At 36.0% G+C, this 26,187-nt stretch overlaps 1 protein-coding gene across 3 annotated transcripts in view; it reads left to right on the top strand.

The window, feature by feature from the left end:
• Window positions 1-26,187, top strand: part of zbtb20 (zinc finger and BTB domain containing 20) — a 78,531-nt gene that overhangs the window by 4,980 nt on the left and 47,364 nt on the right. Inside the window, exon 1 of one of the 3 annotated variants that reach the window (XM_048189719.1) lies at window positions 13,578-14,543. The exons of the other annotated variants lie outside the window; for them this stretch is intronic. The gene's annotated coding sequence lies outside the window, so the exon portion shown is untranslated. Of the gene's footprint in view, window positions 1-13,577; window positions 14,544-26,187 lie in introns of those variants that run through there. 3 annotated transcript variants of the gene reach the window in all.

The raw sequence follows: 26,187 nt of genomic DNA, 5'->3' as shown, positions 1-26,187 counted from the left end.
AGACGTAATGGTTTTTATACTAACCCTAAACCTACCCATCACAGAAAACTTTAGGCATTTTTTAAAAAAAAAACAGTTTAGTAGGTTACGAGGACGCAGGAAGTTTACCTTGTAATACCCATTTTATTATACACATTTGTGTCTTCATAAACTATATATACAAGAACACACACACACACATGCAGGAGTGAATGTCCATACAGTTTCAATTGAGGCAAGAGCTGAAAACTATGGTACCTTTTTTCTGTTGAACTGGCTCAAGGTTGAACTGCTCAGCTCACACAAATGTATTAATAACCAATCGTATGTATTGTCAGTTGGTGACAGTACTAAGAAGGGAGTTTTTTTTTTATTTTATCTATAGGCATTTGACCTTTTGGCTTTTCTTTCCTCACAACGTGGCTGCAACAGCTAAATTTCAGCCTGACGTGTTATGCTATTTTTTCATATCAAAATGATCATGTTATGTTCAGTTTAATTGCTTGGTATCCTGTGTCTGTGTCACATGGTTTGAGGAAATCCTTGACCATAGGATAGTTAACAGCACTCCTTCCTGAATTGATATCCTGTATTATTTTAACATAACGTCGATTCTAGGGTTTCAATTATGCAAACATGCATAACAAGAATTCTTTATTTATTCTGATGTTCTGGGCCTAACCAGTAGGAGGAGTCATTTTACTTTAGGGCTGTTTGTGTTGTTTTTTTCTTGATTTTCTAAGCTAAATCCAACTAATTACTGCTAACACATGAATATGTCAAAATGGCCTTAATATGTAGCTGAAGACAAAACAACAGGCACAAAAACTAAAACTCTAAAACTAAAAGTCAGAACATGAAAGAACTAGCAAAATTCTGTATTGAGTTGAGAGAATTATGGCTTGTTTAGATCCATTCAAATACTGTAACTCATTGTAAGAATTTTAATACACGATGATGTCTCTCTTACGTAGAAGAACAATTTTACATCAAAACTCATGACATAGCCCGAGGGGAAACCATGGTAACAATGATCAAACACAAGACACAGGCAATTTGTTCACACTTTGATTTTCTCTGCTTTCTTTCATGGGTCTATAACAATAAAAATATATATCCAGCTCTTTCGCAAATATACATCAGTATTTAAGTTCGCGTATGTATAGAATGTAAAAACGGCTTAAAGACGATGCTAATGTCCCAAAAAGATACATTATTACACTCAAAAAACAGTATCTGTTTTTGCTTTTCACGCATCTCAGAACAGTTGGTTTTTGTTGAAGCTATGAAACTTAGATGCTTGTGTTAGCCCTTGAGAAAACATTTAGAATTGGATTGTAATTGGGCTGAATTTCAGTTTTTTTTTTTTTTGCTTTTAGTGAATGCTTGCAATGTAATTACTCGACAATTTAATCTGAGAGATCTATCAGAATTAGCGAGCTATCCACTTTTCCTAATTGAGCTGAACATTCCCTTACCCCTAGGCTTTATCTTAGAAGAATAAATTCTATCCTTTTTTTTATTTTACTGAATACGAGGTTAGTCTCGATGAGTGATTTCCTAATTTTTTAGACTATTTTTAAGAATGTGGAGATAGGGCTGGTTGGACACGCTCAGAGACTAGATCTTTGATTCTTGTCGAGTGTGTGATTTTGGGGCAGATACAGCGCTTCCCTCCACGAGTGGGAATGCCGTACGCAACAGCTCGAGGGTTTAAAAGGGAATTCTTAATATAGGCCTCGACTGTATGCTAAATCCAGGTCAAAGTTGAAACCTCTTTGTCTTTTGCACATGTGCCCCTCTAAAAGTGTAATTGTGCTTCCTTGAACAGCAGCTGCTTCAGTGTTCACTAGTGACGGAGACGTCCTTGCTCTCTTCTCTTGATGCATTCTTCCCACTTGTAACACATCGTAGTTTGTACTGTGCACTCCACGCCGCTCACCTCAGATGACCTGACCGAGGCAGCGTCACCGACTCGCGCTATCTCATTCACACACCCACATCGGGAAAACCAGTTTTAGGCAGCAAGGTTTAGACCTCACCTGGCAGAGTAGTAACATTTACCATTTCAAGAAGAGTTGCTTTGGTACAATGGGGATTTTCCACACTGAGTGTGCCAAGAACTCTTTCCCGCCCTTTTGCATACATAATTGTCAGTCATGTGTTGCAGCATTAACTTGGTGAATGTTTTTCTGCCTAAAGTTCGATGTGAAGTTGCACTTGTGAAATAAGTAAGAATGTATTTTCAGTATGACAATGTCACAGTGCAACATGACTTTGTGTTCGTATTGAACGTAAAAAAAAAACGAGTCAGAGAGTTTGTTTTTGGTACATGCAAATAAAAGCCTTTTCTCTTATATTTTAGTCAGAAGGCGTAAGATAAGACGAGGATCTTTTCAGCGTGTCTCTTTAAACGCATAAACGAGTACACAGGCATTTCACTGATGTGAAAAATGTATCTTGGATTCTAATAGGGAAGTTGTATGTTTGCCAAGGTGCTTTCGTGTCCTCAGCTAACCCCGGCACTCATATGGTTTTCTACAAGTCTTAGTGAGATCACTGCCATTTCTAAAGGAAAATATCTGGAAATGGTTTGTAAAAGGGAGATGAAAAAATAAAACAGAGGTAGTCAAAGAGTTCTCTCTTAGAGTTTGGCCAAGTTTACTTCTTATTTGTTTACAACCGGGCTGTATAAAACGGGCCTGACGAACGCAAGGGAGGGAGCCGCTTTGGAGCACAGCAGAGCACTCAGAGATAGAATGTCCTCCATTTTGGAGAAAAGGGCAGCTCCAAACGTGTTCACTGTTCCAATAGGAGAAGTAATAACGACACATGGGCTAACAGAAACGGCGGCACAAATGCGGAATCGAGTAAAGGCTGTTTCACACATTACCACTCCACATTGTTAACAAGTCTTTATTGTTCCTGGCAAGACTAGTTTTTGAAGACGATCGGTGATGTGGCTGCGCAAAACAGTGGAGGATCTGGTGGGACAAATATATAATGTATCATGTTTCTGAGAAGACAACAACTGTCATCGAATGCACGCGCGCACACACACACACACACAGAGTGTTAGCGAGGTATTCTGTTTAATTCAGTCCAGAAATATAAAACTAAAATATGATGCATATATATATATATATATATATATATATATATATATATAATTTAAATCCTGCTAAAAGAACTACAGCATGCAGACTCTTCGTAAAGGTCACGACTGTGTATCTTTATGTAAATATTTTAAAGGCGTACTCTGTCCCCTGAGACCCCGGGCTTAAAACAGGATCAGTTTGTATTGTGTGTGTTGCTATAGTTTGAGGACATTTGTCTGTGACTTGTGTCTGGTTCATAGGGGAGGGAACAAGCCTCACGTTATTGCAGTGTCTCTATCCAGGTGTTGTTTATCCTACTCTGTATTATGTGGCCATTTTGGAAAGAGCACTTGACGTTTTTATGGGTATGTATGAACTGGGCCAGCTTAAAGAGGACAGCTGCAGAACCGAGGAAACATTTTCAACGTTTTGAAGTAAGAATGGCCTTGAAAACTCTGTGCATAGGTGTGCATACCTGTTGCCAGGACAGTTATTGTTGCCAAGGCAATTTTTGGCAGAGGTGCAAGTGTGCGAATTGTTTTCTGGCCAGTAACATTTTTGAGATTTTTTAATCTACAATTTCCTCACTGATTAGCAAAAACAAGAGAATATGGAATCATATTTTTATACTATTATGAATCATTCTGTAGTACTGTTAGTGCCAATATTGTTGCTAATTTTGCCAATCATGATTTTATAGCATTATATATTTTTTAACCACCAGTGTAAGTTATACAAACAAATAAAAAAAAAAAAAAATGTACAATTACAGTATGTTAGGAATATTTACCTATGTTCAGGAAAAAGCAATTGGACAGAGGGACAAGTGTTGGAAGTGTTCCTGAGTTGTTTTCTAGCCAGCCGAACACTATTTTTTTTAATCTGCAGTCTACTAAAAGCAGAGAACAAAGAATTATACTTATATTGTCTACTATGAAACATTTTGTAGCGTAATTATCTTTTGATTAGGGCTGCAACAATTAAATGATAATAATCAATAGTAGCTGAGGTCACAGAGCAAGATACAGCAGAAAAAGTGTACAACACAAGAATGAGAGCAGTCCATAATAAACGCTTTAAAGAAGGTCATCTAGGTTTCTGTGTCAGGTGCTTTGAGTGCTGGTATTGTTCGGTGCAGTTGCAAGGTTTTTGTTTATACTTTTTACTGTTCTTATAATGTAAGAATTTACATTTTGCAAAACAGCATGTCCCAAAAGTATATGTGTGTGTTTATATATATATATATATATATGTATGTATATATGTATGTATATATTAGTGCTGTGATTAATCGCATCCAAAATAAAAGTTTATGTTTACATAAGATGTGTGTGTACTGTGTATATTTATTATGTATATATATAAATACACATATATGCATGTATATATTTAACAAAGATATATTTATATATAAAATATGTATATTTATATATAATATAAATTATATATATATATATATATATACACACACACATACATATATACATATAGTACATGTATACATGTAAATATTTCTTAAATATATACATGTATGTATGTGTATTTATATATACATTATAAATATACACAGTACACACACATCTTATGTAAACAAACATATATACATACGTGTGTGTGTGTGTGTGTGTGTGTGTGTGTGTGTGTGTGTGTGTGTGTGTGTGTGTGTGTGTGTGTAGTAGTAGTAGTAGTAGTAGTAGTATTTATATAGGGATGTTGGGATGATTGAAAAATAATTAGTCTCTCCATTAAAAGCCCAATTAATAAAGTAATGTGATGGAAAAGTGTTATATGCTCAGAAGAGAGAATGTGTATGTAGAATAATCTATATCAATTCTAACAAATAGGCTTATACAGCATTCATTACATAGACTTCTTTGCATATTGAAGATTATTGGGCTAGATGTGGAATAGCATGTGTTTTAAATATAATACTGAAAATAAAACAAGTCAGTTTTATCTGATTAATTGAAGAATTCATCACCAGAAATAGTTGCTGCTTTACCTTGTAATCACAGTCAGTATTGTTGCTGATATTAGTGATTGTAATTCTGTAGAATTATATTCTTTAGTAGTTTAGTAGAAAATGTAGATGGTGTGTACCAGTGTATGTGTTATACAAGGAACTCTTTTGAGGATGGCATTTACTTGATTTTTTTTTTTTTTTTTTTTTTTTTTAGAATTAATTTAAACATATGATTGAATCGTTTCCTATACACCTTAGGTATATGTAGCTTGGCCAGGACACTTTCACACATACAGCCTTTTATGGAAAACACATTATGCCATTTAGAGATCATGTGTGATCAGGACCTGTTGTGAAATACTGGTAAAGAAGAGAAGCTGGAACATTACAGCTCTAAAATTGTATAAGTTATAGAGTTGCATGATTTTGAATAAACTGCAGAATCACATTTCTTTTCAAATAGAGATCACGATTCTCCCACAATTCTGAACAGACTAACTAAACTAAATTCTGAACTAAACAAAATAACATGTAATTTACTAGATGTTCTGCCAAAATGTTAATTCCTGCATTCTATTTGAAATGTTTATTTAATTTGAATGAATTATTAAAAAATCAGTTTGAATGAATAATTCAATGACTCATATGTAATTACTGGATGAATCAGCATTTTTGAATGAATCTCTTGAATGAATGATTCAATGACAAATATATTTTTTAACAGTCACTTGTCGCCACCTACTGGTTTAACTGATGAAATGATACAATCAAGTCACTTTCAAAAGGTAATTTGCTCTATTTTGATCTCTACTGTAGAGATCACTGTTTATATATCCGAACCATATACTTTTATTCCAGTACTTCGGTGATCATTTGGATATTTGTAACACTGAAATAACAATACCGTGTGGTTGATGCCAAGGTGTGAATAGAATCTTAACGTTAAAAAGATGGACTTATGTGGACAGCGGATGTGGTTTAATGTGTTAACACGTCTAATGATACATTTTCCAAAAGTGTCCAATATAAAGAGATGTTAAAAAATTATTTAAACCTATTGCCCTTGACATGATGATATCATTATGTTTGTTTGTTTTCCTGCATGTTAGTTGCACCTCATGTCATTGTTGGTCACACTACCGTGGTGAACTTTTTTTTTTTATATATATATATATATTTATAATATTTTAATAAAACTGCTTCACTTTTTTTTCTATAAATTAATAATAAATTACTATGCCAAACTAATTATTTCAGTGAGGCTTTTTTATTCATTATGACATCAAAACAATTGTAACAACCTGACATTTTTTACTTCATGCCCCAAATTAATTTTCATTGAGAAATGAAAAACTTGTTCATCATCACAATGGCTTTAAGACGATGCCATTCAAGTCATCGAATGTATGAATCGCATTTCTAATGTATTTTCGAATAAATTAATATTCGGGCAAAAAAATTGTGCCATGTCACTTGTCGTTTCCAGGCAGTTGTTGCCAGGGTAATTTGGCAGAGGTGAAAGTGAATTGTTTAGCCAGTCTCACACAATTATAAATGTTTTTTTTGTTTTTTTTACTTTTTGTTGTAAAAGCAGAGAATATGAATAATTTGGATGATTTTTTTTCCCTAAGACATGTGCAAAGCCCAGTTTATATACACACATTTGTTTTGTGAAATTGATTGTGAAAATAATTGTTAGTTCCAGCCCTATGTTTTAACACCATTCATGCAGCTGTTTATGATGGTACTTATAATTCTATAGCATTATTTTTCATAAGTGTGCAACAATGTGTGGGGTTATACAAGAAGCCCTTTTGTGGAACTGGCATAATATTTTTTAGATGTGCAACTTTTCTAATTCACTTAAATTAATACTGCAGTGTGATGACCCCTCATCGAAAGGATTGTTCCGATTTTTTTAATTCACACGTCCAATTAAGTCACATCCTTATTTTCATTGATAAGGTGGAGAACATTAATGAGATTTTGGCTGTTTCTGTGTAAATCTTGTGAAATGGTTGGCTGTCCTAACACGCTGCAATTGCAACATGGTTATTAATCTGACGACGTAGGGTTTCTAAAGGCCTTATATTTTGGCACTGGAGATTTGGCTGGGCTGCTTTATTTGGAATTACTAGAAAAAAACAATACCATTGTTTAAGAAAGAACGAAAGTAATAGAAAGAAAGAGAAAAAGAAAGGAAGAAAGAAAGAAAGAAAGGTTTCCTGTTTACAGTGAATTGTACTGACAGTGTATTCATTTCCTTGTGTGTTAATACGATGGCAATAGGTATGTACACAGTTTTCAAGCTTGTTCCTATTTGCTATCATTTCAGTCAGGATTCTAGCTTGATTTCATTAATATCTATGTAATTTTCAGTAAAATATTTTATGCTTTACACCAATTGTTTCCCACTACCTGTAATAAGTATCATGTAATCACGTCTTGTCGGACACTATGATATATTTATATTAGGGCTGTCAATAGATTAAAAATTTCAATTGTGATTACACCCTTTCTGTGCGATTAATCACACACTTATTAAATTAAGTATATACCATTTATCCTGTTTAACATTTTCATTTTGTCATCATTTGCTATATCCAGCAGAGTAAACCATCAGATTGAAGGGTGATTCTCACAAAACTGTATTTTCTGCATGCTTTTTTCAAGGTAAATTTTGGTGTCTTTCCAAAAAACAATTGGAGACTCCAAAAGGACACCAGATAACCAAATGATATAAGGAGTCCATATAATTCATAGATTTATGAACACCAAAGCCCACCCATGAAAAAAAAAACCATTACAGAAAAAGGCTTTTCAGAATTCACAGTGTACAGAGCAACAGAAAAGAAATAGTTTACATTTTAGTCAAGTCAAGCTGCGATACCGAACATGACCACATGTTTGTGCATCAATAGACTCATGGTGCAGTCACACTGCACTTTTCGTTCCATTGACTTCCATTCATATGCATGTGAATGCGTCAGACCGGAAACACAAGATTGTGCGAAAAGTTTCGCATTTCGTTGTGTTCCAAAGTTCAAGTTTGTTGAACTCTGATCTGCAAATTCACATCATGTGAAGACGTGCGACCGGTAGAAGAACGATTAGTCACGGCATGACCTCTTGGCTGAATTAAAAGAATGATACTTTTGCAGTAAAGTCGAGTAGGTTGTATATTTTTACATTTTGAATGTATTATTATATGTTGAATTCATGTTTATTATAAAAGACGCTGTAGACCATGAGATCACATCATGACCGTTGCAGCATCGATGAAATTTCACACGTTCAATGTCTAGTGTGACTGTGGCTTCACGTGCGCTTACTGTACAACATCTTAACCTTGACTGCAATCCTCATCCATCAAAACTTTACTAGCGAGACGCTGGTTTGCTTTATCCAGCCGAGAATCATAGTTTGCGTATCATCTGGCCATACAGTGGTGGGATGTTTTGACATTCCATTCAGTCTGTATTTCACACAGAGCAATATGTGAGGGCTCTTCAGAAACAATAGCCACTTTTCCACCATCGGGCCGAACGGTTCTTATAATTGTAAGGAATGGCTCCAGTTGTGTTTCCACTTGAGCCTTATTGAAATTCCTTATTTTCAAAAATGTCACTTTAGTCAATCCACTGGTATTTAACAAATTTGACTGAATTTTGCCGCAAAACCAGATGAGTCCGTGTGTGTTTTTTTTGCGAAATCCTCTAAGTCCACCTCTTTGAACAACAAGACATAGTAAAACATCAGTTTCTATCAGTTTTATAGCAGGAAAAGGAACACTGTTGTGTTTACTTGCTACTCGCGAAATCTCTGCCATTGTAACGATGGACAAAACGTGATAAAAACTTGCAGCTCGGCAATTGAAAGCCGGCTCATATGCACACCATCGTTCATCTTGAAATCAAATGATTCGATTCGTATCTTCCGACTGGTTCTTCTGTGGAATTAGAGGCTTTTGCTGACAAAAGACCCTGTGCAGACTGATCGGCGTATGACATCAATGTACCTCAAGAGCGATTGGAGAGCAAACGACTCATTATGCTTTTGAATCGCTCTTGTGGTATTTTGATGTCATACGCGATCCCCGATGCATCTCGAACAACTTATGCCCTGTCCCAAATGGCACACTTCATATGCACTTTTGGTCTTGTGGACTTAGAATAGCTGCTGCGTGCATGTGTCCGTTAAGTCCATGAGACCGTAGGGTATCCCATTTGTCAATTTTAGGTTTCAGAAGGGTGTTTGCAAGCCCCCCCTTTTGCAGTCAGTATGCGCCCTCGATGCGGACTTTTGTCGATCCTGCACCGAAGTTAGCTCCGCACCAGACTTCTTCCTGACAGTCAAAGCAGTGTTACGTCACAAAAGTGCAGACTCGTAGGAAGACCGCGAGTGTTTAAGGTGCCTTAGCCTAAAGGGAAGTGGTATTTAGTGGTTTATGCTGGCGCTGGGATTTAGCGGATTTGAAGCGAAAGTATTTAATGAACGTATATACTATGTGCGGTATATCATTATCTCATTTTTGATGGGGGTGGCGTTTAGCGGCTTTTGGGTTAAGACATGTTTTTTTTTCAGCTCTAAATAATGGCGCAAACACCAGTAAATTGACTACTACTGAAACCTTAGTAAATCATGTTGCTTGATTTATTTAAATACTCTCCTCCCATAAATTTTGCATCTGAAAGAGAAACTTCGATAAATGCACATAAGGTCAGCCACAAAAATAACTGTATGCATGGCACGCCTTTCATTGCTAATTTTTCACTATGCATCTTTCCTGACAGTAGTGTTTTTGCACTGTGGCAAACTGTTAGTAACTCTGGCCTGTACTGTTTATTTTCCAGTGCTTATTACTCAGGCTGATTTTTTGTCATTATTTTTATAGCACATATCAATATTCAATAATCACTGAGCCATGGGTGGAGCGTGAAGTCCAACTCCCCCTCTCTAGATGTAATTTGGGTGTTAATGGGTGGAGCTAGAAGTTCAAACCATACCTTAACCCTACCCAAAACTCTATCTCTCCACCCATTAGATCCACAGAGATGGAGCCGGATGTCATTTAGCTTTGCAGTGAGCAACACTTGATATTAAAGGATTAGTTCACTTCAAAATTGAAATTTCCTGATAATTTACTCACCCCCATGTCATCCAAGGCTACGTTTACACGTTGGCGGCTATTTTCGTAAACGGACATTTCAAACTCTCCGGTTTCAAAAATAACATCGTTCACACATGTCAGTTTTCAGAAAAGTGTTCATTTACACATACCCGTGTATATATGCCGTCAAGAGCATGCCAAACCTGTAGGTGGCGGTGTAACGAGAAGCTCAAGCCCGCGTAAGCCAGTCAGAATCCCGAAAATAGCAACGAATAATACACGAGAAGAGTTTGCACCAACATAAATGCATAAATAGCAACGAATAACAACATAAATAGCAACGAATAACATAAACATAAATGCGACTGCTACTCTAAACGCTTCCACGATCACATGTAAACATAGGTCGCACTTTTGACGTAGGTGCAAGCTCTGGCGCATACTGTGACGTTGGCTGCCTAAAACACCCGTTTGTCTCAGTTTACATGCAAATGTGCAAACAAAGATTTTCAAAATCTCCACTCTGGCCGGAGTTTTTAGAAAGACTCGTTTTCAGAGGCGAATTCTCCGTTTGCGTGTAAACGAAGGCCGCAAACGAAGGGAAATGTCTCCGTTTTTCAAAATAACCATGTAAGTGTAAACGGGGCCCAAAATGTTCATGTCTTTCTTTCTTCAGTCAAAAAGAAATTAAGGTTTTTGAGGAAAACATTCCAGAATTTTTCTCCATATAGTGGACTTCAGTGGGGTTCAACGGGTTGAAGATCCAAATGTCAGTTTCAATGCAGCTTCAAAGGGCTCTACACGATCCCAGCTGAGGAATAAGGGTCTTATCTAGCAAAACAATTGGTCATTTTCTATTTTTTTTTTTTAATTGATATACTTTTTATCCACAAATGCTCATCTTGCACTAGCTCTGCGATGCACCATGCATTATGTAATCACGTTGGAAAGGTAGGCGGAAGTACCGCGATGGGGTGAAAAACTCCATCTCATTTTCTCCTCCAACTTCAAAATCGTCCGACATCGTTCTTTTACCTTTTTTCGTAAAGGCTGTTTGGCTTAGTCTTTGTACGTTCGCTTTGTAAACACTTGCTTGATACTTCCACCTACGTCACATGTGACCTTTCCAACGTGATTACGTAATGCAATGTCCAAATGTCAAATTTCCGCAATGTCTTCTGCCATTTTAAATCGTTATCTTTATAGTTATCGTTCTTGGTGTGAACGGGCATGTTGTGATTAGCTGTTCTTTCCTTTGCTTTGGCATTTATTAATGCGTTGGATTATTGGATACAGAAGATAGTACATAAAGAACGCTGCTTTTGTTATTGTTTTGATTGAAGCCATTCTCTGTAATCCTGAATAAAAGCTTCAGTTTTGTCACCAGTAAGACATTGCAACACGTTTCATTTTATTTAAAACACGACACCGCAAATGACATTGTATACATTTTTCACTTTATCGAAAAGGATGAACTATAAACTAACAGTGACAATCAAGGGTACATTCAAATCATAATTACATTTACGCAAAATGCCGCAAGTCATCCTTTGTCAATTATAACTGTGGTAACTCCAAATACTTAGACTTTATTTACAACCAAGACTTATAAAGCATATGTAATTTGCATAAATGTTTCACATTGTTGGCAAATGTTTCAACTACGTAACAAGATATGTTTCAACATCAAATGTTTTAAAAAAAAATTCACATGTGTAATGGCAGAGACGTTGAAAATTATTTTAATATGCAAAAACCTAATCATAGCAGTGCGTGTTTAGTCTTGAATGCGGCACGCCTATCAAAATGGAGTGTTTGAAACAGAGGGTCAAAACCAGGACAGGAAATAGATTATTACTTCTACATTGGGATGTTTTAGTGTAAAAATCTTGATAACATTATAAGTGGACCTCAGAGAACATTATAAAATAAAATAAAAATGCAGTTCATGTCCCCTTTAATGTTATAAATTAGGCTATTTAGCTATTTTGGATCACCATCCATTGATTAGAAAATGCTGATTGCTGTTGTTACAGTAGGTCTGTAATAACATCCAGAAGACAGAGAAATATGGCGTCTGCTTAAACTACAGTTTACAATGTCCTAAGCCCACAGTAATGAAGACCAGCTTTGGTGAAGCAGGCTGAATTCAGAGTCCATTTTTATAGGCTGAAGTGTGTTTGCTCTGACATACAATGCAAAACAGCCATACACAACTGAAACCTTCACATTCCCCATTGATGCCATGCAGAGAGGGTCTGACGTTGCAGATTGGGAGTCGAGTGTGAACTGAAGCACTAGTGGGTGTATCGCCACTCTGATCTTTTTTAGGATTCTCATGACTTCCTGTTTCTACCGGCTATCCCCCTTTTGCTCATGATACGATTTTTTTTTTAATTTGCCAGTTGCCATGGACATCTGTACCAACATGATAAGACTATAATTGTACCAATAACTGCTCCAGGGTTTGAATAATTTTGAAGACCATCACATGAACAGTCAAATGGTCCATCTTGAAAATATCTTTGTGATATATTCAGTTAAATCGGCATAGAAAAGTGCCTGTCACAGGGCTCTTTTTCTCTCCTTTTTTTCTTTTACAATTTTACACCAAATATAATGCAATAGAGATATAGTTAATAGAAATGACTGAAGAGTTGCCTTTGAATGGGAAAATAGCATCATGAGCGATATAAATTAACATAGGGATTTACACTTTAATGATGGGGGCAAATTGTATGGAATTACAATTATTTCCCAAGTGCATGATGCATTAGATATTTCTTCAAAAGTTTTTTCTTAAGTGTACATAAATGTGTTATTTGGAAAATATGTGTCATATTTCACTAAAGCATGTCAAGAGGTAAAATCTCAAGATGCCAGTATCTCTTAATATGTAAGAAGGACCTATTGAATCAATTGCACATTGTTTACCCAAAAATGGGAACATTATGCAGGACCTCTGCACAATTTAGACCTTTCCATAGAACGATGAAAAAAAAAAAAAAAAGGGAAACAAAATATAAGAGCTTGCACTTTGTGGAATTACATTATAATATATTTGCACACGTAATTCTCTATATGCACTGAATCACAGCAAACGTAAAACATCAACAGAGCAAGTTATGTGATCATGGTGTACTCTACTTTCTAAAAAATGCTCGGTTAAAAACAACCCAAATTGGGTTGAAAATGGACTAACCTAGCGATTGGGTTATATGTTTGCCGTTTGCAGTTTTATTTAACCCAACTATTGATTAAAAATTACTATATGTCAGACTTAAAATGAACCCAAAATAGGTCGAAACTTAAAAATCAGACACATAATTACTAGAGGCAACAATAATAATCAAAAGGCAGTTCAATAAATGTTTATTGTGTAATTATTATTCATTAAATGTTAATTTATTACACATATTAATAAATGTTCATTTTCAGCATATTTTGGGTTCATTTTAAGCAAGCAAAATAGTAATTTTTTAACAATATTTGTGTTAAATAAAACTACCCAGCAGGTTGGGCAAACATTTAACCCAACTGCTGGGTTTTCACCATTTTCAATCCAATGTGGGTTGTTTTTAACCCAGCATTTTTTCGAGTGTAGTTTTTTTATAGTAATGATTTTTAAAATAAAGCAAAATAACTTTATTATTGATACAAAACTCAGAGACTCCCTATAGTGGGTCTATATGCTGTTAATGAGTATTTATGGCATCTGATTGAACACCAGTACCTGGTAAGCCAATTATCAGTAGTTTACACAAAAGCAGGAGAAATGTTATTTTTAATAAGCCGTGACTCAGAAGTGCCATTTACCTTTTGCAATATTCAGAAACAAAAATGTCAATGAACAAAACAAATTAAAACCACTTTTTTTTTTTTGACAAAAATAAAAACCATATTGTGTTTCACCACAAGAAGGGTCAAGCGATTGTTTGGTACACAGTAAAAAACCCAAATCCTAAACTCTGCATAATGACAACTATATTATAGTACAGAAGAGTAGGACTAATTTGACAGCAAAACAAGAAGAAGATCTTCAGATAAAGCAGGAACATGCGTAACTTTATGATTAGATGGCAATAGGCCATAAACACGCAATTTAAGCTTCTCTCCGGAAGACTTTCTTGGCACTTTGCCTGAAGAGCGTGGGGTCGTTTTAGGTCAGGCCTGGTGTGTTGTTGTAAAGGAAGTGCAGAGCATTCGACTCACTGTATTTCACTTCCTTGTTTTTCACGTGCCGGAATCACATTTGAGAAATCAGACGGCAGCGCAGTGGAAGGTTGAAGAGCATGTCAAAAAAAATTTTGTAGGTAAATCAGCAAACGCGTTTTGTGCATCTAAAATGCATAAGGAGTCGCCACGCACGCTCACCGGGGATCAGTCTGAACAGGTCAGGATGTTTAACATGGCTTGTTGTTTTTTCGCCACATTTGTTTACAGCAGTATTTGTGTGCTTTAGAAACGAATGATATTCTTGTTTTAAAGGTCTATGCATGTAGGAATTCTGCTTCTCACGTTTTGCATTTGAATGGTATAAAAAGCAAAAGACTTTCTCCTCAAACAATCACAAACTGTTTTAATTATTTTTTTTTTTTTTGCTCCATTAATGTGCATCCTGTACTCAATTTGTGCATTTGTTGCGCGTTAAAAGGGTTCCCAAAAGCAGTTGCTCTACATTTAGTGAAGCCGCCTATTCAACTCAAAATGAATGCTAGCTAGCTAAATAAATAAATAAATAAATGATGAATGCTGCCAGGAGGACGGCACATATTTTGTCATCTCATTCGGCGACTGGTAACAGTCCGTTGTTTTAGCTTGCTTAGGAATGTTTGTATTGCACAAAATCATGAACAAAAAAGAAAAGAAAAAAAAAGAAAAAGAAAGAAAAGACAAAAGTGATATTTTATTCATTAGGACTGTCTGTCTTTGTGTATTCTCATGCAGTCTGGTCTGCATTTATATGCTAACATAATTTACTCCTCTAACCTAAGGCAGAGTTTACCATCACCTCGACAGACCTCGACAGAGTGTGTGTGCAGCCAGTGTTACTAATATCTCATGATGAATGTGTGTGTGTGTGTGTGTTGATTTCAGATTTACTAAGAAACATGGGGAGCCATTTCAAAATGTAGAGACCTCTCTCTGGCTGTTTTTGGGATATAAATCTTTTTTTGATGTAAATGTCACCTTTTCTTAACAGGAAATATAATAAATGAACAATACAATATTTCTTAATGTATGTAGTTATTGTTTTCCACAAACGGCAACAGCATTTCGCTTTTTACAACTGATGCGCTGTGTAGGTGTTTTTAATGCAAACCTGCCTGTAGGGTTCACACAATTGGAGCAAAGGTAATTAAATCCTGAGATTGATTGATCATTTAGTTATTCTTTTATCAAGGATGTTTTTGTGGCATATTATTGGCATATAAAGTGCAAATAAGTCGAGTTTTACAGTGCTGTTTTGTGATTACAATTGAAGGATTGGTTTTACAGTAGTTTATACACTGTCAGAAAAAAAAGGTGCAAAAATTGTATCTTTAGGGGTACAACATCTTGTCACTGGGGCAGTACCTTAAAGGGATACCTTTGTACCTTATTTAACCCCTAAAAGGTGAAGGTTAATTGCGAATATGTAACCTTAAGGTACATGCTCCTTTTAGGGGTACAGAGATGTCCCAGAGAAGGGTACTGCCTTCAGTGAAAAGCTGCATTTTTCTGAAAGTGTACTCTTGACTGGATTAAGAGCATGAATGTTTAGGAAAGGATGGAGAATGAATAGGAAAGCTGGTTGAAAATCTGCTATCTGGGGTGCGTTTCCCAAAAGCATCATTAGCCAACTAACATCACAAGGTCTGTCATTACTAACATAGTTCAACGACTTTGTGTTTCGTGACATTGTTTACAAGCTGTTTTATTGACGTCTTTCCGAGGTTGAAGCACTAAGTTAGCGATTACACGAGACATGATACGGATTTCGGTAAGTTGTACTGTATATTTTAACATACCTTCAGATGTTTAGTCGTGTTTATTTCGCGTTGTAACTGGTATTAACCCTTTCGCACGTAAGTTTCAAATATTCTGGCTGACCCCCCAGCGTGAGTTTTTTAAGGCGACCGTTATTTAGAACGTATCACTTTATGGTTTCCATGGTGACGCGTCATTGCTTGTTACGTGACACACCGCAGCGCTGTATGACTGATGATCTGCTTTCATTTAATTTTTCCTTTTTTATTCAAAATATTCACAAATTTGTTAACTATAGCATGAAATATCTAATATTCCGATTGCCAAATATGTGCAAGTGAATGTGTTTTGCTTTTTAAACACCTTTATAACGATCGCGTTAGTTGAGCCATATGAGCGATGGGCGCCGCCATGTTAGTTTGCGCCGCGCAGAGAATCGGATCTGTTGGATTTACAACCCGTGAATTTATCCACTTCTCCCGAAATACATGAAAGTAAGTGTGCCGGTGAACTGGGGAAGAATAGAGTAAGCTTTTAAGTTACTTTCACAATGTGTATCTGATATGAATTAAACGTGTTGTCAAGTTATAATGGAAAGGGTTGTTATTTCCGCTTCTATAGACATCATTGTGTATTTTACAAACTCTAAATATATTGTTTTGTTAGTACTCATGTGTATTTAAATGTCTGAAACCTGAAATGAACATTATTTGGTTGAAAACACTGCATATATGTGATATATTAAAAGCGCTGCGCGCGTCCGTCTCTGGTTTAGCGCCAGTTAAAGCGCGCACGCACATTTGAATTTGGCAGTTGATCACGTAATGCACTCAACGTTCTAATCACACCGGTGTGATCGTACGTGTTAAAGGGTTAAAGCAGAGGAGAGGCTCGTGCTGCCGCTTCTCTTTAACTGAGGTGCTAAAGCGATCTGTCACGCCACATTAAACAGTGCCAAAACGGTATTTATTTTTTGACTCTCATAATAAGACGCACAAAGATTATTGCGATTTATTGGATGGGAGGCGCTACATATTCTGCTCATTCATCAACTGAAAACAGACTAGACTAATCGATTCTTGGGATTTAAGAATCGATATCGGTTCGTAAAAATGAGAATCGATTAAAATCGAGAAATCGATATTTTTTTACCCAGCCCTAGTTGGAATGACAGCTCTCGAGCTGTGGTTAGAAGCATAGTTTCTTGTAGGGATGCACGAGGTATCGGCCGATATATGTTCATTTTTAATGTTATCGTTATCGGCCAGAAAAGAAAATTTGTCCAAGTCAATAATTAGTGGATTACTTCCTTCAGCTGAGACACTTCAGATGCGCACTGTTCACCATGATGGTTTTGAATTGCTTGAAATATGATTGAAATCACTTCAAAAAGAAAAATACCGTTAAGTGCAACATGTGCAGCACAAGTCTGGAATATACGCTACATAAAATTATAATTGTGTGCTTGGAACATGGCTTTTAATGGTGAAACTTTTGTTTTTGTAATCAGGCTCTCAAAAATTATACAAAAAAAATATTTTAGATTTATCAGCCAATATATCGGTTATCGGCTTTCAAATATAAAGAAATATATCGGTATCGGCCAAAATTTTCATATCGGTGCATCCCTAGTTTCTTGTTTTTTATGATATGTGGACTAATCTTGAGCAAAATAAGCAAGATGACACTAAGTACAATGTATATCTTTTATTTGAAGATATACAAATGTCATTTACATATTTTAAGAATCGTTTTTGAAGAGTGCGCATGTGCGTATGTGCTCTGGTACGTAAGAACGAGCCTATGATTGAATTTGGAAATAAAGCAAAATAACTGAGAAAAGAGAATTAGTCCTCAGATGCCATGTCTGTAATTTCTAGCAAAAAATCTAGCATTAATTAGATCTCAAACAGATTCATTTAAAGAAGTTATTACTCCACCTCCTGCATGACATCATTCACCAATGTGGTTGAACGACAAGTTTGCGACGATATGGTTTTGGGAAACAGTCGTGACTAGCTAGTTGATTTGTTCAGCGATGCATCGTACTGTGGTAGCGAAGCAGTGAGTTGCGTCGTTGTACGGGAAACGCACAACCTGGTTGGTTTCACTTAAATCTTTTTGCATCAACCCTATAAAACAGTGTTTGACCTATATGTTTTTTTTTTTTTTTTTAACTGATTAAAGATCAGGTTGAATGATGGCCAGTGTAACGCATTCCAAACGTCTGAGAGCACCAGTGAAAGTGCTTCTTATTTTCCCCCCTAATATTTTCATTGCAAATTATATTGCCTAACAATTTAAAATTAACATGAATTTCACAGTTTCTCAGTGTTTGACGTTTCCTCCTTGTGCTTTAATGACAGGATGCACTCAAGCTCCACAAGTTTGTGCAAAGTGTGATGATCCACGCTGTCAAAAAATTAGCTTAGTAACTAATAGTGTACAATCATTTAATGTCAATATTAAATGAATGTTAAAATGACTGTTTATTTTTTAGGTGAACATAAGATTTTGGATCAAGAGTTTCAGTGTGGTCTCAGAGTTGTGAGCCCGGCGATTCATTGTCAGCAATTAAGAACTAATAACTGAATTTGCATAAACACTTATTTTTTATTACTCACAAAATAATAGAAAATGTAAATGATCAATAAACGAGGCTTTTGGACTGACACTAGGTCAAGCACATTAATGCAATTCTCAAAAGATCGCCTGATTGATCGATCTAAAAATAATTAGCATGCTTTAACTCTGCATTCAGTGGATTTCCTTTATAGAGAAAACAAACATTTTTGGAATATCGAGAGTGCAACTCAGTGTTGCGTTTGTGCAGGACATTTTGTGATTTTGACCTTGGCTAAAACCTACAAGCAAGGAAAAAGTATGTCACACAGAGTATCAGTGATTCATTGGATCTGAATTATTCTTGTTCATAAATCTAGACAAGATAGTTTCATTATCTTGCCTTGTTCCTTTCGAAGTTATTTTTTGTGGTTTTTAAACCTGCTTTCACCGAGAGCGATACGGTTTTCTGACACTTGCGATGCCGGCTATTGACACCTATAAACAAACAGCATGGACACAGAGACATCAAAAAGCACTTAGTATTTGAAAAGGAAAGCAGGTCAGTGTACCATTCACCAACATTAATATATTTATGTTGGTTTTATATGCGAATATAGTTTGGTAGCGTTATAAATAAATCCTCAGCACCACCTCTCACTCTTATTGTTTCTGCTGTGTGCCATTAAAGACCAGGCTCAGAGGCAAAGGACAATGTGTGAATGCCGAGCATTGTAAGTCACATTTGCATATTTGAGATTTATATTATTCAGATGCTTGACATCCTTTCCCAGAAACCCCCTCCCTCCTTCTCTCTGCCCGACACCCCACCCTCACCTTTTTCTTGCCTTGCCTCTCTCTCTTTGTTTTCCCCCCATCTCCCCCCATCCCTGATAAAAATGATTTCCAGTCACCACACTGCATGCTTTATGAGATGGCCGCCTCATTAAAAAGCGTCTCTGATTAACCTGGATTTCGGCTCCTTTCTTACTTTTTCTCTCTGCCTGTCCGTCATCTGCGTTATTATTCTTTTCTTTCGTCTCAGTCACCCTGTGCTCTTTGTCACCGCAGCAGGGCACAGCCGTCTGAGCGTCTTCCAGACAAACTGACCTCTAGGGACGTATCGACAGTTTGTGTTACTGAGTGACAGACGTATAGAGCCACGGAGCGACAGTGACGGAACACACAGAAAACGTTTCCTGTAGGCTCTCAGCAGTTTTTTGTCATAAATCTCAGAGAAGATTCCCTCCTAAGATTAGAGATTTTTGGGAGAGGGAAAACAAGGGCGGTGAAGGGGGTGCTTATGGTGGAGTTTTTTTTTTTTTTTTTTTTTTCCGGAAAAAGGGGTGGGGAGGGATCTAATTAATTTTGAAGGATCATCGGCCCCTTTCGTCCAAGGCAGAGAAAGAGGCAGGGCGGGAGACGGAGGGGTGAGCAAGTGGGTGGAGCGAGTCTGAGGGAGAGAATAAGTGAGACAGGGGAAGGCGGGGGGACAGACAGACCCCTGGACTGATTAGAATTCTGGGCAGGTAGCAGGCGACTGCTGTGCACCCACTGTGGGCCAGGCAGGAAGGAGGGGAATGGCTGCCCACCCGCCCATGTGTGTGTGTGGAGTGATCTCTGGGAGGAATTCTTGACGTTCAGGTTCCTTGCACTTTTGTTACCTAATTTCACCTCAGATCACTCCAAGGGTTTGTAATATTTCAGGCAGTGTTTATGAGAGAAATTACAAAACTTAGATCACCAGTGTGTCCCAGAGTTCCAGAAATGATGTCATTGCATGGTGTACACTTTTAGAAAAAGAATCCGTGGGGTTCTATATAGAACGCTTTGCCAGAATGGTTCTATATAAGGAAAAATGTCTAAATCATTGCGTAATACTTTCATATTTAATGGGTTAATGCCAATTTTTTTCTAGCAATTGTTTAATTCATAAAATGTAATAGAAAATTAATTAAAACAAAATTAATGAATTAAAACTAAATTCTTAAGATGATCCCATGATGAGAACCTTTCCATGAGCATAAAAAGTCGTTTTGATAAGTAAAAAACAGTTTTGATAAGTAAAAAAATCCCATGGCACACCACTATATAAAAATATAACAACATTTCACAAACATGCATTGCTTCAAATGGCATATTTAAACTAGATATTACATTAAATGTAGTACTCGCATTTAATGCAAAACTTGAGCTTAAGTCAGATATGAACACAATAAGCTCATAGTATGATGTTTGTTGTTGGTGATGATAAAATATCAAATTTACATATCGTCACTGTCGGGCGGATACCTCGTATGTCATTAAACACTGTCGCCAGAGTTGGTATTGTGGCTTAATATAGCTATGGCCAGACGCTTGCATGTGGCATTATAATATTAACATTTTATAAAAATCAAGCTCAAATGGAGTTACGAGGTTTTAGCCTGCCGAATTCAGATATATTTTGTCACTGAAACAGCCGCATCTGAGGCAGTGAGTGCATCCCGTTACATTTTCATCAACGTACAGGATATAAAGTTCATTGTAGCTATATGGGCGCTCGGTTTTCTTGCTGAAATCTCATGATCAAAATCTCATAATACAAAACATGAAGCGTTATGCACAGGATATTTAAAACAGTATATTTGCTTTAACTAGATTCTCAGCTCTTTAAATACATTAATGGACATAGTTTTTCTTGAGTAAAGAAAACGATGTATTTACTCAGACATCAGTTCTTTATTTACCCTTGCACTGAAAACAAGCAGAGATCTCCAAACCGTGCGTGGCACATTCTAAATGGAGGTGGGGTGGAGTTATGACATATGACTGACAAGTTTGAGGAGCCAATGGAGTCACGAGGTTTAGTCACAACCTCTTTTAAATGCTTTTTATTGGTTAAATATTTGTAAAACATACATACAGATGTAAATGATGACCAATAGCATTAATTTTATAAAACAAAAATGACAAAATATAGAGATACGAGGTTTCGGCCCAGCGGCGTGATGATATATTCTTATTTGTAGTATTTATTTTTACTTATTTTTTGGAATTTGATCATTTTTCACGGCACGGCATGGCACAGTGGTTGGGAAACACTGGCTTAACCGTTATATTCCGATATGGATTTAACTCAGAACTCCAGGCCGAGAACAGTTTGTAATGTGCCGAACCAAGCTTAAGTGGGAAATTTAACTGTAACCGTTCCTTACCGTTCTTAGAACCGTTCAGCCCGATGGTGGAAGTGACTAATGTATCGCAACAGCAGGTTCTGCAAGTAAAAGTCCCATTCATTTGCTTTTAAAATGCTTTTTTCTATACACTCTTAACGTGCAGAGACAACTACAAGCACTGTGGCTCCGTGACACTTTTAAAACATTGTTTTGTTTGACTCATCCTACCAGCCTGCTGTTGCAACATTGCATGTATCATGTGTTTAAGGCTGTTTGACTGACCAGGGGTTGTTCAGGAAACCTGTATGAAAACAGCCATTATTTGTGAAGTTGTTATGCTAAGTTAGTGGCACAGAAATTATACTCTAATGTAACAACATCATCCATTTAAGACAGACCTACGTTGAGCTCTGAGGTTAAGTAATGATATAGCCTATGCCTCTGTTGAAGTCCCAAATGTTACTTCCATTTTATGCAAATTATGTGTGTTAAAAAACAACAGTGAAAGCAAATGATACATTTGAGTCATTCTCGCTACACTCTCAAACTACTCTATTTGTATAGACCTATGTCTAAATATTTTGCTGTACACTTGTAAAAAAGAAGTACTCTTTAGCAACACACTTTTAAAAAGAGTACTTATTATGGAAAGAATATGAATGTATTGTTTTTGGACACTTATCTGCATGTTAATTGCAATTAAATGAAAATGTATTATAGTTTAACTTTATATTAAATGCACTTAGCTGAACTTTAGAGTGCTTTTTTGACCCACTTACAGAAGGACTAAAGTACATGTAATTTTAAAATTACTTCTATTGTTTTTGAAATATGGTTAAATTGTACTTCCGAACGTACTGAGATTTCTATTGAAACTTTTATGTATTTAAAAAATTTTAAAATGAAATTTAAATGTAATATTGAATAACACATTAGTATTAAAATTGCAATCAAGTGCATGTACTGTACTCATCAAAATAAGTGTAATTCTTTAAAGCAAGACAAAAAAAAAAAAAAAAAGTAAAACATTGATTTAAAATGTACTTGAAAGCAAAACTTTCAATTTGGTCACACTTTATATTTATGTGCCAAAAATTAATTGTGTTCATCATGTATTTTGCTGCTCTTGAGGTGGGATATGGATAAGGGTAGGTACAGGTTTGGTGGTATGGTTAGGTTTAAGGGTTGGTTTAAAGGGAAAGGGAAGGGTCAACAGTGTTATTATAGACGTAATTACAGAAATTCATTACAGAAATATTTAAATGCAGGTATTTTTAAATATAAGTACAATGTAAAAACATGCATTGTAGGTAAAGACACTATATAAAGTGGGACCAAATTTGATCTTAATACAGTGTGCACTTTTTAAGTGTACTTACAGTAAGTGTGTTAAGAAACATAGTCGTGAAAGTGTACGTACATACACTTAAGTTGCCTTTTATTTAATTTATATTACCTGCAAGTTGTTTTTTTTATATATTTTTAAGATTTGAAGTACACCACAAGTGCACATTCAGTCCAATTAAACGCACTTCTTTTTCACAAGGCTAAACTTGCAAAAAAATTAATAAAATAATATTGTTTTTTATACATATAATCAATGACTGTAAATGACATTTTTTAATCAATTATGTCCTTCACAATACTTCATGGGATAAGTAGTTATTTCCCTAATAAAATAAAGTATGCAGTCTTGTCTTTTGTTCTGATTTTCATATACTGTTTTGCTTCAAATCCACGTTGGTCATGTTGTGATTCATTTCAGAGCTGGTTGGTTTGGTTCAAGGCTTAGAACTCTTTTCTGAAGAATTTTTTGAAATCCGTAAAAATACTTGCAAAATCAAGGCCACCAAAAAATTGGGCGGCCACTTAGTATGTAATGTTATGCTTCACGAAATATATGAAATATTCGAGAGGCTAATGGAGTGTTTTGTGAAGCTTTTATGTCTGTTACATCTAATGTACCCCTAAAAAGCTTTTGAAAGATCTTCATACTACGCGCCCTAATGAGCTCCTTTTATTAAAGTCTCTCTGCACGCATATGTGTGCATGTTTATCAGGAAACGTTTACCTCCTCTGCCCGTATCAATATGCATGAAGTATTCATTGTTGTCTGTACTGTTTGTCATGCTGCATGGTATAGACAAAGCACCTTTTCTTTTTGTTTATACCGAGAACATGGCTTTGATCATGGCCTCTGTTCTCTGCCATTTATATTCATATGCATATATTCTGGCAGCGTGGATGGTGATCAAAAGGATGTGCACACAATATATGCAGTACAGTATGTATCGTGGACTACATTAGCGTTAATTCATCACCTTCTGAGGTCTTGTTACCATGATGCTGTTGTTAATTAATGAGTATTCTGATGGTGATGATATGAATAACAACATTACATAAAATAACACATGGCAGTGCTGGACTGCTGGCTAAGGAAAGCATAACTATGATCGTTGTATAAAACTTTGGGGTGTATATGGTAGCATATATGCATTAAATACAGCATGAACATGAATGATTATGCGGCTTATTAATGAGAGCTATGATATTACTCGTTTAAGTGATTGGACTGAAATGATTTCTTGTAATTGTGTTGAATGTGAACTTGCAGTGTACTTCAAATCTTAAAAACTATATTTAAAAAAAAAAACTATACTTGCATATAATATAATATTTAGCAAATAAAAGGCCACCTAATGCATACTTCTGTCATTTATCCATGCCTGTTTATATCATATCTGTAAATAAAAGAAAGAATGGCAGGCTACTACTATATAAAGTGGAAGGTGTCATATTAGCATGAAGCCACAACAAATTAACTTCATACCGAAAAGAGTTTACAAGCAAAAACGGAAAGTGACAGTATAAGCACAAATCAACATAGTTTGCTTAGCATCACATGCAGGGCTTGACATTAACTTTTTTTGCTCACCAGCCACTGTGGCTAGTGGTTTTCCAAAGTTACTAGCCACTTAGCATTTTCACTGGCCACAATTTTGACATTGATATGTGGAAAAACTGCCATATGGGGTAACACTTAAGTATAGGGAACACGTATAAACTATTTACTACGACTTTTCCCTCAATAAACCCTAATTTACTGATTATTAATAGTTAAGGTAGTTGTTAAGTTTAGGTATCGGGTAGGATTGAAGAATGTAGAATAAGGTCATGCAGAATAAGGCATTAACATGTGCTTAATAAGTACTAATAAAAAGCCAATATTCTAGTAACATGCATGCTAATAAGCAACTAGTTAAAAGACCCTAAAATAAAGTGTTACCCCATATGGATATATTTTATTTTTATCTCATAATTTGGCAGCAGGTATGTTAGGCTGCTGTCACTTTAAATCCTGACGCACAGTTCAATTATGCTGTTACAAATGTGTTTTTCTCAACTGTTTACGTTCACCTAAAACATAACTGTGACTGTGTTTATGTGAATACTATCCAAGACCAGCATTTTGACATTATTTTGTGTGTATTTGACTGTTTAAGCTCAATAAGCAGTGAAAAATAACTAAATTTAGTACTTTAAGCTTTATGTGTGCGCACTTTGGGTGTGAGCACAAAATCTGTGGGAACGAGTAAAATTATGCGCAGTTCGCGCAATCCCAATGCCGAAATTCAAGCCTTGGAGCACTAACAATATTCATCCAGAGCAAATGAAACTAGTGAGTGAGGGGAGGCGGGTTTGTGTGTCAACTCGCTGTCCGAGAGATGAGAGAGAGAGAGAAAGAGCAGCTGGTATCTTGTGTATATTCTGTGGAAAATGAGTATTGGAAGCGTTTCAGATATTGCAATATGGATATGTATCGAAAAATCGATATTTTGACAACACACATTGCACTTAGTTTATTGTTTCAGATGCCTTTTTAAAAGACTAAAAATGAAAAATGTATGTATATATGTATATATATATAGATATATAAAATATAGTTCTTGGCGAATCCCACAGACTTAGAAAAGAGGGATCTGAGCCCTATCTAGAATCCAGAATATCATATAGACTTTTGGGAGTGCTTTTTTGGCAGCAAGCAAATACCTAAAACACATTATAGCAACTACCAGAACACCCTAAAAACCGTTAGCAACGTAGATCTAAGCTGATAAGTGAGCGATTTGGACTCAAGTGGACTCAAGGTGCGTCCCAATTTGCGTACTTATGCACTATTCTATGCCGTTTTGTAGTATAAATAGTGCGAGTTAACACTGAAAATTCCCAAAAAAAAAGTGCACTTTAAATACCCGGATGATGCACTAAATTAACTGAAAAAACGAAGCGTGGAAAGTTGGCCACTTTATGAACTCAGCTGTTCTATTACGTAGTGGAGGGGGAGGA

The sequence above is a fragment of the Megalobrama amblycephala genome, linkage group LG4 (assembly GCF_018812025.1).
Source record: "Megalobrama amblycephala isolate DHTTF-2021 linkage group LG4, ASM1881202v1, whole genome shotgun sequence".
In the NCBI taxonomy this organism is placed as follows: domain Eukaryota; kingdom Metazoa; phylum Chordata; class Actinopteri; order Cypriniformes; family Xenocyprididae; genus Megalobrama; species Megalobrama amblycephala.
The sequence above is the reverse complement of the archived record's forward strand: the minus strand, read 5'-3'. Positions and strand labels throughout refer to the sequence as shown.